The sequence below is a fragment of the Typopeltis vanoorti genome, chromosome 21, assembly GCF_054136105.1.
Source record: "Typopeltis vanoorti isolate ZY-2024b chromosome 21, IOZ_Tvanoo_1.0, whole genome shotgun sequence".
Taxonomy (NCBI): Eukaryota; Metazoa; Arthropoda; class Arachnida; order Uropygi; family Thelyphonidae; genus Typopeltis; species Typopeltis vanoorti.
The window spans coordinates 97763015-97776883 of record NC_143569.1 but is presented as its reverse complement, the minus strand read 5'-3'; the positions used below and the strand labels follow the sequence as shown (position 1 = coordinate 97776883).

The window sequence follows — 13869 nt, the reverse complement described above, 5'->3', positions numbered from 1 at the left end:
ACAAAGTCTATCAAGACTAATTATGGGAGGTCCCTCCTAGGAAACACAGTCTATCATACCACTCCTTAGTCTCATTCACCATTCTCGCTCTCACCACTCTATCAGGCAATGCATTCCATGGTTCAACCACTCTCCATACAAAGAAACCACTCCTCATCTTCTTGCTCAAAGTTTCCTTTTGTAACTTCCAGGGATGGCCGCTTGTCATCTTTCCTTCCAGCTGTTCAACCAAGCGAAAGAACTCCCCAGTGTCAACATCGATGAAAGTTTATTTTCCACTTAGTTAAACTATAATAAATTTAGTTTAATCCTTTATCCAAGTGTTAGCAAACAAAGTTTGCACCTGAAGATACTTCAAGACTGAGGCAACTCGTAGCAAAGGTGGCCAAGCTCTCATCACTCCTGTCTCAGTATCTCCCACAATGCAAAGCACATCTCCTTGCGGATATGTATAATGCTATGCATTAAAGGAAGAGCCACTACCCAGACAGGTAGTCTTGAAGTATCTTCAGGCGCAAACTTTGCTTGCTAACACTTGGATAAAGGATTAAACTAAATTTATTACAGTTTCAACCTTGTAACCACCTCTCACCAGTTGAAAAGTCTCAATCACATCACCTCTCCTTCTATATAACAAACTCTGCAGTCCACATTCCCTCAGCTGATCACATAACTAACATTGCATTGTACAATCCTGAAACAATCTCTGTTATCAGCCTCTATACCCTTTCAACAATTAATTTATTCCCTTCAAATCCTGGGGACCAAAAATCTGAGAACAATAGTCTAAGTGTGGTCTGCTCAGGGTCTTATACAATGGAATGATAACTCTTTTATCACTGCAGGTCAGCATCCTTCTCAGTATTGCAGCAATCCTCTGTGTTACCTTCATCACCTTTGCAATATGTCCCATGAACTTCAGTTTCTATCAATCATCAAACCCAGATCTCCTGTCTCCCCCCCACTTCCTCCAGCAGAGTATGAAGTGTCCCATCAATGTGTACCAAACCCCAAGACCCCACATTTTTCTGCATTAAACCAAAACCCCAACTCATCTGCCCATCTGTCCAGCCCATTCAAATCATCCTGCAGGGCTATCACATCTGCACTATTACTAATAACCCTTCCCAGCCAGACATCATCCGAAAACAACTGAATATTCCCCTGCAATCCACTGACAATGTCAGTGATATAAAGGTTAAACAATATAGGTCCCAGCACTGAGCCCTGTGTGAACTCCCTCCTCTAACCCTCTGTGTCAGTGATATAAAGGTTAAACAATATAGGTCCCAGCACTGAGCCCTGTGTGAACTCCCTCCTCTAACCCTCTGATACCTATCGGACAGCCAATCCAGAATCCAGGTGACCAACCGACATCCAAACCCTTGTGCTTTAATTCAAACATCAGTTCATCATGTGGCACCTTTGATAAATCCAAGAAAATGGTAGTATATGCCTTTCACTCATCTACTGCTCTCATAGCTTTATATAAAAGGCTAGCATATCACTAAAACAACAGTGTACCCCCCAAAAAATCCATGTTGACTCTCCCAGACAACATCACCCTCTCTGCCCAATGCTGTATACAGTCCCTCAGTAATCTCTCCAAAATCTCAACAACCACTGATGACACAAAAACTGGCCATAATTAGATACTTCCAGTCTGCTACTGCCCCATGCCATGGCACTATCTCATGCCCCCTCCACTTCCCGGGCCCCTTTCCCGTAGCCAGACCCTCATTGAAAAGCCAGGTCAAAGGAGTCATCAGTTCTCCAACACACTCTCTCAAAACCATGGCGAAACACCATCCAGTCCCACAACCCCACAGACACCCAGAGCACTCTGCACCTGGAACACACACTCCTCCACCTCTAAACCTCAAACCTCTTTTATCCCTCTAGTATTAAAATTTACTCCTCCAGGATGAAACACACCAATAAAGTGTTCACAGAACAACTCCACCATGTCCTCTGCATCAGTCACTCCATTCCCATTTGCATCCCACAATGTCACTCCTTCACAAGCATTTCTCCTCCCACTGGTCACATAGCCAAAAAATTCCCCAGAAACCTCTTTGGATCTTTGGGCCAATCTTTTCTCATATTCCAATTTTACCTTCCTTTCCATACTAGTCACTCTCATCGTCTCTGTCTTATATTCCTCTTGCATCTGCTCTTCACCTGTCTCCTTATATCTCTTCCACATGCAGTTCCTGTTTAATATTGTTTGTCATCCACTTTACACTAAATTCTGTCCTCTTCTTCACTTGTGGAATACAGCTTACTATTGCTGCTAACATATATTCCTTCACAATTTCCCAAGCACTAATGATATCCCGACCTTCCAATTCCTCCCTCCATGAAACTTCCCAAGTTGATATCTAAGACTATTATAATCACCTGCCTTATAATTCCACGTATGTTCCTGTCTCTTTGATACTCCTTCATGTCTATTCTCTTCCATGTCAAAACCACATGGTCTCTCTCGAACTGATGGGAGAGATGTCATCTCAGTTATTTTCAACTCTTCTGATGATATGACGAAATCCAAAACTCTTGAAAGTCTCGTTCCCTCTATTACATGTTGCCTAAGACATTTGTCCCTCAAGAATTCTAGAAATTCCATTCCCTTATTGCTACATGCATCTTTCTCTCCCCAGTTTATACTACTGTAGTTAAAATCTCCCATAACAACCATTCTTCTTGCACTTGCCAAACTCAACTCTCTAAACATTTCCTGTTCCCAACCCTCCATGCTCCTGGGTCTGTACCAACACCCCACTAAATATCCTGTCTTGCCCACCTCTACCTCACACCATATGCTTTCAAAATCATTAGTGTTACTGCTTTCCAAAGCTGCCACTCTTAGAGGACATAAGTCATCGCAAGCAGTACTAAACCACCACATTTTCCCTTCCTATCCTGCCAAAAAATGATGTACCCTGCTACTTCTATTCCTGTTATTATATCCTCTTCTGTCAACCATGTCTCAGTGATCCTAATAATGTGCCACCAATTCTTCTCCTTTATTCCAGATACTCCTGGCATTTGTATAAAGAATAAAAATGCCACTGTTTCTATACCTAGCATTATCCCCTCTAGACTCCACTGGGATCAGAGTTACCTGATGTTGTTCCCTTCTCCCAAGCATCCATCCCCACAAGAGGCCACCCCTGCTATGATTCATCCTGGGTATTCTGGTTTCCCTGTATTGACACACCAACTTGTTCAAAAAACAGCAATCTCTCCAGATGCCTACATCCTTCCTCATTAAAATGCAAGTGGTCTCTCACATACAGTTCCTTTCTGTCCTCAAATACACTCCAAGCATCCACATATTCCAGTGCTCTCTTCTGACACATTCTAGCTATTATGTTATTCAATATTACTGTTCTTCTGCTCAGCTCATCACTATCATACCTAGGAAACATGCACACTATCTTTCCTCTCTGTGTTTTGTTTTGTACCACCTCAAGCAAGAATCTCATACCTCTCGCTGCCCAATTTACATTGTCTCTCAAGTAATTCGTTCCTACTATCACAATCATCTCATCCATCCATTCACCCCACACTTAATTGCCATAGCCACACTTTCTATCGTTCCTCCAGACAAACACTCCTCACGCATGCTATCTTGCACACCACGGATCATTGAGTCCTCATACATTACACCTTTTACCACCCTGTTCCTCAATTGCTCACCTGCAACCTGCACTCTCTCTCTCCTCTAACACTTTCTGTGTTCCCCTACTTACCTGTCTTCCTGACTTCACTCTATCCCTGGTTCCAGCGCTCCCTCGCATTCTTCCCATTCCCTCTCTCCTACTGTTTCAATTCTCTCCTCTTCTATCATTCCCATATCTCTCTCTCATTTCCTCTCTTCTACTGTTACTATTCTCTCCTCTTCTATCACTGCCATAACTCTCTCTCATTCCCTCTCTTCTACTTATCATATTCTCTTCTCTTCTCCCATTCCCATAACTCTCTCTAATTTCCTCTCTTCTACTGTTCCTATTCTCTCCTCTTCTATCATTCCCATAACTCTCTCTCACTCCTACTCTGATTCACCTTGCATTCATCCTTTCCATTCACCTAATCTCATCTTCCAGACTTCTTATCTCATTCCCTAGACATTCCACCTGCTCCTTCAGCACATCTATCTCTTTCTGCAAGTCAGCAATTCATCCTTCCAATTGAGACCATCTCTGAAAACTTGGAGAATCTCCCGCCTCTGACTCAACGATGTCTGTTATAGTCATCTCTATCTCACCAAGTTCCTCCCATTGCCTGCATTTTGCGCATATATGTATTTCCCCTTCTCTCACCTGCCACATATACAACCGCAGGGATGGATACATTACACAAGTCACGCATGCCACAAAATCCCTTATTATATCATGCAAAGTGGAGTCTGTAAATAGGGGAGGACTTGGTGATACGCCATTTGCAATTTTACCTGCTGCCATTATTCAAAATAGTTTTGAGGAACTGTTACAACTAAATGCTAAATAAGTGTAAGTGACTATAACTATAGTTATAACTATATAAGTTAACTATAAACATAAATGTATGTATAAATATAAAGAAATTTATGTATAAATATAAGTATAATAATAAAAATAATAGCGTTTTCTACGAATTTCACAGTCTTTGAATTACACACCAATAAAAAGAAGAAAGCATGAAATAGCAAAATGATGATTACGATTTTGCAACTTGTACTCAGAATTGTAGGAACTTGAAATGTTGGTGCTTTATGTGTTTTCCTAAAAAGTTAGATTTGTTTTGAAGAGAGATAAAGTAATTTTGATTTTACATCCTTGGATTAATGGAGAAGAGCTGGAAAGGGGAGATGAGAGGTACAAGAATCATCTGGAATGGTGTGGGAATAGCACAGAACATGAAACAAGAGTCGGATTTCTTAAATTATATATACCAAGAAATTATATATTTGGTTTAATCTTTTATCCATGTGTAAGCAAACAAAGTTTGTGCCTGAAATATAATCAGGACTAGGGCAACTCGTATATAAAAGTGAATGACTTCACATCACTTGCCTTATTATCCTGTAATGTAAAGCACATATCCTTCAGGGTATGTATAATGCTATGCATTATGGGAAGACTCACTACCCAACTTTATTAAGAACTATCTTAGGATCTCCTGGATTAGTGTACATGCATATGCAAACAGTTTATCAGGTTACAATGACAGAAACTAGGACTCATCCTGTCAGCCAGAAGTGCCCTAAGACTTGGTCCCTTGGACAACTGCTCAGAGTCTGCCAGCTGAATATAGAAAGTATCAGCAGGGCTTAAGAGTGAATGTCTTACTAGACATATTCATTACAACAGAATTGATATTGACATCATACAACAAACCGATGCAAGCAAAGCAATGAGTCATAACTATGAGAAACAGGCTCCATTCCAGGTTTCAATTTTATAGGAGTAACATATACCATCAGATGCATGGGGTAGCCACCTATGCCCGAAATTTACTTACTAAGGTCTGTTTCATTTCTGCTAGCAATGCTTCAAACATATCTACCATTATTATAGAAGTTAACTACCTAAAAATAATTAATGTCTGCAAGCTACCATCTACAAGCTGGCCTGATGAAGTTTTGCCAGCCTTAATGCGTCCTGCTTTATATTGGAGACTAATAGTCATCATACCCAATGGGGTTATAGAGAAACTGATGCAAATGGTGCCAAGCTCTCTGAGTGAGCAGAAGCAAACAACATATAGCTAATTTTCGATCCCAAGGATAACTGCACTTTTAACTCAGCTAGATGGAACAGTGGCACCAATCCTAACTTATGTTTTGTAACAACCAATCAAAGGGGCCTCCCAATGCCAATCAGTCATTGTGTTTTAGGAAGATTTTCACACAGCCAACACTGCCTGTGTTTATTGAGGTAGGCCCTCAAATCCCAATTACTGAAACTACACCAATGCCACATTGGAATTTTGCCAAGACAAAGTGGAACAGCTTTTCATTAGATCTAGATAAAAATGTGTGGTGGAATCCAGCGCACAAACCTTATATCTACTGAAGATTTGTGAAAATAGTAATTTCTACAGCCAAAAACCACATCCCCAGAGGTGCTAGAAAATAATACATACCTGGCTGGAGCAAAACCAGCGAAGCACTTTATAACGACTTTCTGAATAGCGGATGTGTGGATGTTGCAGATGATCTTATTGACAGCTTAAATGAAGCTAGAAAAAAAACAAATGGATTGACACCATCAAAAGGCTGAACTTTAAACATTCAAGCAGGAAGGCACAGAGCCTCCTTAAAAATTTGAGTGGTAATTCCCATCACCCCCATTGCAAAAGCTGCTGTTAGTACCAACTGTATTGCTAATCAGATAGTGAATCTGTTCAGAGCTAAATCAGAAAAAACCGACATTAAAATAATTAGGAGGGAATTGACCAGACTTAAAGAAGATTCTTCTGAAGCGACCAATCTATCAAATTCATTTACCAAAGAAGAACTTCTAGCTGCACCCCAGGGAGTGAAAACTGGTAAAGCACCTGGATTTGATATTCACCCTGAGTTTTTAAATAACTCTGAACCAAATACAGTGGAATAACTGACAAAATTCTTTTCTAATTATTTAAATTAAGGGGATATTAAATCCCACATTGCCAAAATGAAGCCTATTGGCTCTTTATATTTAAGTAAAGTTCTTTTCTAATATTCTACAGAGGGGTAGATTACCAGCAGAATTTAAAAAATCAAAGATAATAGCCATTCTGAAACCTGGAAAGCCCACTGATAAACCTGAAAACTATAGACCTATAGCACTGCTCAGTGTCTGTCTTAAGTTACTAGAAAGACTTATTTACAATAGAATTAGTACTATTATTATTGACACTCTCCCTCATGAACAGGCTGGTTTCAGGCCTAGGTGCAACTGTGATGATCAAGTTTTGGCCCTAACAACTCATATAGAATCTGGTTTCGAAATACAGCTTCAAACTGGTGCAGTCTTTATAGACTTGACGGCTGCATATGACACCATATGGAGGTATGGCATGATCTGCAAGCTCCTTAAAATACCGAAATGTAAAAAAATGACATCTGATCAACACTATTCTGTCTAATAGAACAATACAGGTAGTTCTAGATGATGATATGAGCAAGCCAAGAACACTTAACAATGGACTCCCACAAGGGTCAGTTCTGGCCCCTCTTTTTTTCAATTTGTATACTTCTGACCTTCCAAGGACAACGTCTAGAAAATTCGCATATGCTGTTGATTTATGCATCAGATTCCAACACCAGAACTTCTGTACTATAGAGCATATACTAACCAGTGACCTAGAGCAGCTAAACCATTTCTTTGAGAAGTGGCGTCTTATTCCAACACTACCAAGAATGAAACGTGCTGTTTCCATTTGAACAATAGCATGGCACAAGACATCTTAAAAGTGCCACAAAATGGGAACATACTACCGCACAATTTCAATCCAAACTATCTGGACAGAACCCTCTCCTTTAATAGACATCTCTCCAATATTGCTACCAAACTCAGAACTAGAAATAACATACTGCATAAACTTGCCAGAACAACCTGGGGGGCTTGTTCTGGCAAGCACATTAAGGACATCTGCTCTGGGCATTGTCTGCTCAACTGCTGAATACTGCTCCGCTATCTAGCTGAACAGTGCACACATTAAATTAATTGATACTGTATTGATTCAGACAATGAGTATCATTTCTAAAACAATAAAGGCTACTCCATCATATTGGCTACCAGTTCTGAGCCACATACAACTGCCACAACTACGACGGCAAAACAACCTGATTCAAAAATATAACAAAATTTGCTGGAACCCACTGCTTCCTATACACTCTGATATTGACAGCTTTACATCACAGAGGTTTAAGTCAAGACGCTCACCTATTATAATGGCACAACAACTTGTCACTGAGGGCTATGGTGCAACAATAGCATGGCAGACAGAATGGACTGCCAAAGCCCAGGTAATCTGGAAGACTGTCTTAAACCTAAACAGCCCTCCATCAGGGTTCAATGGACCTCGAAAAATATGGACCTCCATAAATAGGATTTGCACCAACCACGGTAGGTGCGGAGCTTCCTTATTTACTTGGGGAATAAGACCAAACTCATCTTGTGACTGTGGTGAGGATAACCACACTATACAACATATCACAATTGACTGTCCTCACAGAGCCTTCATGGGACCAGTATCCGACTTTATTACAGTCTCCACTGATGCTGTTGACTGGTTGTCGAACTTAGACATTCAATTTTAATTTTATGCTTATTTGTATGTCACTTCACACTATTGTATTCTTTTATGCATTTTGTTGTCTTGTATGTGTTTTTTTTTTTGTGTGTGTGGTAGCATATGCATGTATTCTTCTTAGCCAAACACTAAATAAATAAATAAACCACTATAAGAAAGAATGATAATGGCAAGATTTGCAGCAAGACCAATTAACATCACAGTGGTCCTGGTCTTTTCGCCCTTTAGATTCACCAGATCTACTTGCATTTTAGAAGGTACGCGATGAAGAGGAAATCAAGTAACTTTTTTGCAACTTTAAAGTAATCTTGGAATCCAAAGAGAGATATGCTAATCATTAGAGGGGACTGGAAAAGCCAGTGAGGGAAGGGAAAGAATGCTTGAGTTTACTTTGAAGCAAGACACGGTAATTTGCAATACAAAATTCCTACAAAAACACTGCAGAAACAGGAGATGGCAGTCTGGTGGATGAATGAAGAACATGTTAGACATCAACAGGGCCATACGTACACTTACCTGAGGCACTAGGGTGAACTCCCCCCCCCCCCTCATTGTTTGGGACACTTAAATTGGCTGTAATTTTTCAGGACCCGGCTAGAGTCTTGCACCTGTGCATAACTATAGCCCTGGACATGATACTTATAAGCAAGAGATGGACCATATCAGTCAAGAACTATGGACTATTTCAAGGAGCAGACATGGAATCAGATCATAACTTAGTGACTGCCAATATCAAGCTGAAACTTAAGTTATAAGTGAAGGCACAGTTTCAGCGTCATACAGATATAAGAACAGTGAGAAAGAAATCACAAGTGTACAGGAATGTACTCAATGAAAAATGGTGATACAAAGGTGGACTGAAAGGTTCTTGGCCTAACAATGAAAAAACAAATTTATACTTTCAAAATTATTTTTATTTTTCAACATAATATCCTTTAAGACTAATACATTTATTCCAGCATTGTTCCAGTGCCATTATCCTGTCCCTGTAGTGCTTCTCGGTCAGAACTGCAAAATACCCTTCTACAGCTGCAATCGACTCTTGATTTGAAGAAAAATGCTGACCAGCAAGGAAGAGTTTTAGTTTTGGGAAGAGATAAAAGTCAGGAGCCAAATCTGGGGAATAGAGTGGATGTTCCAACAATTCATAGTGCACATCCCTTAATTTTCCCATTGCCAAAACCTTTGTGGGCAGGTGCATTGTCCTGATGAAAGATGATTTTTTTCTTCTGCAAACTGGGTCTTTTCACACGAATTTTTCCTTCTAGTCTGGTTAAAAGATCGGAATAATATTCCCTGTTATTGTTTTACCCTTTTCAAGATAATTAATAAACAAAATGCCTTTAGCACCCCAAAACACCAATGCCATGACCTTTCCTGCTGATGGAACCAACTTTATCTTCTTTGGTGCTGAACAACTGGCTTCTGTCCACTTTTGACTGCTGTTTGGATTCTGGTGGGTAATGGTGAATCTAAGTCTCATCCATAGTAATAATTCAATGCACAAAATGTTAAAATGCTCCAAGCACTGTTCAGAGATTTTCATGCGAGTGAGTTTTTGATCTGCTGTGAGCAAGCGCTGCACCCATCTTGCGCAAAGCTTTTTCATTTGCAATTCTTCATTCAAAATATATCCTCCACGTTCTTTTGAAATGCCTATAGTCTCAGCAATTTCACACACATTGACTCACTAGTTGTCCAATACCATATCGTGCACTTGATCAATGAGTTCTGGTGTTGTGACACTTTTTGGGCTTCCTTCATGTGGATTATCTTCAAGCCTGGTACGCTCACATTTAAATTTGCTAGCCCATTTCTTAATTGTCAAAAACAAAGGGAAGAGGGTCCATAAACTTTTGTGAACTTCGGATGAATTTCTTTTGCCGTTAAACCTTCTTTTGAAAGAATTTTATAACTGCATGATACTCAATTTTATCCATTTCAAGGGATACAGGCAATGCTTTTGCTTCAGACAGCTGTATAAAACAAACTACTTGATAGAATGACTTGCAATTTCACATGGATGCTTATGACAGATCTACCACCTTAGAGGAAAAAAAAAAATCATGCCGATAGTGTTGCCATCTATAGTCGAGGCCAAAAGCTTTTCAGACCATCCTCGTATATTAAGGAAAAGGAAATGGAAGACGGGAACAATGACAAAGTGGTGTCAAGAGAGCAAAGCAAGAAAAACAGTTCCAGAGACAAAGAAGTCAAAGAAGAGATAGATCTTAAGAAATAATAAAGCTATTGTAATTCAAGAAAAAAAAGAGTATTAAGGATTAAGAGAGATATTTGTGGAGAAGGGAACTATATAAAACAAAATGCAATGAAGTGAAGAGGGGTGGTTAGAAGACACAAATTGAGGTGATTTTGAAGAACACTGTGAGGATATCATAAGTACTATGGTGAATATAGACTAAGAGACAAGGATAAGATGATTAAAAATATCTATCAGAAGTAGAGCCCAAAGCAGAAAGCCATAAAAGATGAAAAAGTTGAAATCTTGATAAACAAAGAAGAAACAGGAAAGATGCACTAAGACACTGCTTAGAGTTATATAAGATGCAGGAAAATGTTGAGGTCCAAAAGAGGATAACTGATGAACTGAGGGAAATATCACCACCAAGCATAGATGGAGAAGAAGATATACTAAGGAATGAGGGAAAGGCAGTAAAGCATCTGAAGAAGTATAAAAGCTGCATGAATAATGAGATTACTTAAGAGATGCAGAGGTGTAATTAAAATAAGACAGTTATCTTTTTACTCAGACAAGAAGAAAGCATACCAAAAGTTTCTAGAAAATAAGTTGGCAGATACTCTAAAAGAATACAGAGATAAATGTACGCAAGCTAAGTTATGTGTAAAAGTACTTCGCAAAAGTCGTGGGAAGATTTCACTAAGAATATAGAAAATAGATATCAGGAAGGTGGCAAAATATTCTGAAAGCTTTGGAAAAAGCTAAGAAATTGAGAAAAGAGTACTGTAAAAGAAATCAAAGATGATAAACATGACATGAAAACTGAAGACAAGGATGTCATAGATGTCTGAAGTAATTATTACTTTGAACAGTAGTAGAATATTTTTTAAGAGGAATGCAAACAGGAGTATGTATCAATACTTGAGGTAGAAAAACACCATCAAGAACTTGAAATGTGGTGAAATGTTGAAATTAATTTGAAGGAAATACAGAAATATTGTTTGATGAAAAATCAGGTATAAGACATAGATGAATATTATATCCATTCTTATTCATCATCTATATTGATCATCTATATTGATGAGATAGTGAAATAAAGTGGCATTAAAACTGATATCTGAACTGGAGACATCAAACTTAGCTCTTTGCTTTATGCAGATGATGCTATACACCTAAACAACAACTTTTTATTGTTGACATAAAAATCAGCAATAAAAAGACCAAAACTATGAAAACAGGCAGGAACATAGAAAACATCATCTACATTTTCAATGGAGAACCTATAGGACATGTATAATATTTCAGCTATTTAGGCACAATTTTTAGTAAAAATTCAGATTAAATTTGCAAATAGACAACAGAATAAGCAAAGCTGGTGCCATGGGCACCCAGTTGAATAAATGTATATTGAAAAAGAGAGAAATTAGCCAAAACACGAAACTAGCAGTATAAGAGGCAGTGTTCAAACCAGTTTAAAGTTATGGATCTGAGAGTTGGATTAGATTTATTTATTTATTTAGCGTATGGCATAATAAAGACACATGACATCAGAATATATAAATGCATATTTGTGCAGACAATAAAAATGAAACAAGTAATGCACATATACAAATATCACGTAAAAATAAAAAAAGTCTAAAATTTTAAGTCTAGTTCAAATAGTCAATCAAGAGCTGAAGGATCTGCCTCAAAAAAGGCTCTCAGGTCATCAGGGTAGGCTCTTATGCTGCAGTTCTTCACAATATGCTGGATGGTTTGATTTATGGCCCCACACTCATATTGGGGTGTAGGTGATCTTCCCCACTTGTATAAACTGTCTGCACAAATACCATGTCTTGTGAGTATCCAATTTAGGCTTTTTCATAGGTGACGTGGAAGCTCAATCCCTTTCAGATTTTGGTTGGGAAGTATATACTTGTTTAAGTCTGGTGGCAATTTTTCTTTCCAAGTTTCTAGCCATTTTGAATTAACATTGAAATTGCTATTGACTAGTTCTTCAGCCAGTATTAGTGGAGACCATCAGGATTTAAAGCAATTCATGTTTATATATGGGAGGTCTTCATGTATTGGCAACAGGGGATTGCTGTTTATTTTTTTGTATTCTTTTACTAGAGCATTTTGTCTGTGTAAGTTCGGTGGTGCAATATTGCTCAAAGTTGGAAGCCAGTAGAAGGGGGGGGGGGGTGGATTTGACAACCTGTTATTGTCCTCATCGCTGCATTTATTTGTGTGTTGATTTTCTTGATACGAGGACTGTTTAGCCATACTGGTAAACAATATTCTGCCACAGAGTAGACTAAGGCCAATGTGGAGTATCGCAGTGTAATAGCAGAAGAACCCCATGTAGAACCACACAGTTTTTGTATGATGTTATTACGGGTTCTGATCTTTAAAGAGAGATTCTCCAGATGTCTTTTGAAAGATAGTGTTCTGTGCAGGGTAACACCCAGATATTTAGGGAAATCTTGGTGCTGCAGCATTGTGTCTTTAAAGATGACCTGAAGTTTCCTATTTGTCAATTTGGTGTTTAGGTGAAAAAAGCTAACCTCGGTCTTATTGAGGTTTGCCGTTAGTCTCCATTTATGAAAGTATTCCCCAATGGTTCTAAGGTCATTTGTGAGAATATCTTCTGTTACTTCAATGCTCTTGTGTTGGATGGTGAGGGCTATGTCATCAGCATAAGCAAATTTTTTTGACCTAGTTGTCGGTAGATCAGATGTATATAAGTTGAATAAAATTGGTGCTAATATTGAGCCCTGTGGGAGCCCATTGTTCAGCTTTCTCAGTTTGCTCATTTTGTTTCCCAGTACCACATGGAAGAACCTGTCAGAAAACATGTTACCAATAAGTCTTATGATGGATTGGCATGGTATGACTTGTATCAGCTTGTATAGCATCCCCTCTTTCAATACCCTGTCGTATGCTGCTGCATAAGGTCAACAAACACAACAGAGGTTTTCAAATATCTCTGGAAGCTGCTTCGATATGGGTAGTAAGGCTTAGTACTTGGTCCATACAACTACATCGAGTCCTAAAGCCATCTTGCTCAACAGGGATAATTTCAGATATTTTTGGCCCAATTCTGTTAAGGAGAAGTCTCTCGAGGAGCTTATACCAGCAACTGAGTGATAGCTCTCTATTTGATTTTGAGGCTTGTTGGGTTTTGATATGGCTATTATTTTGGTTCTCTTAAAGGCTGTTGGAAGGTTTCCGGTCCTTAAAATGTGAGAAAAGAATCTTGATAGCCAATGATGAGCATTTTTTCACAGTTTACCAAGAATTCAGGGCGAACACCATCAAAAGCCTGGTGCTTTGCCAGTTTTCACCTCCTTCAAGGCCTCAGTTATTTCGTCTGTGGTAAATTCTCTTGAAAATTGGGAACT

The 13869-nt window shown here is 38.9% G+C and overlaps 1 protein-coding gene across 1 annotated transcript in view; it reads right to left on the bottom strand.

The window, feature by feature from the left end:
- LOC150095133 (uncharacterized) overlaps nt 1-13869 on the bottom strand; it is a 489238-nt gene that overhangs the window by 256517 nt on the left and 218852 nt on the right. The window lies entirely within an intron of this gene.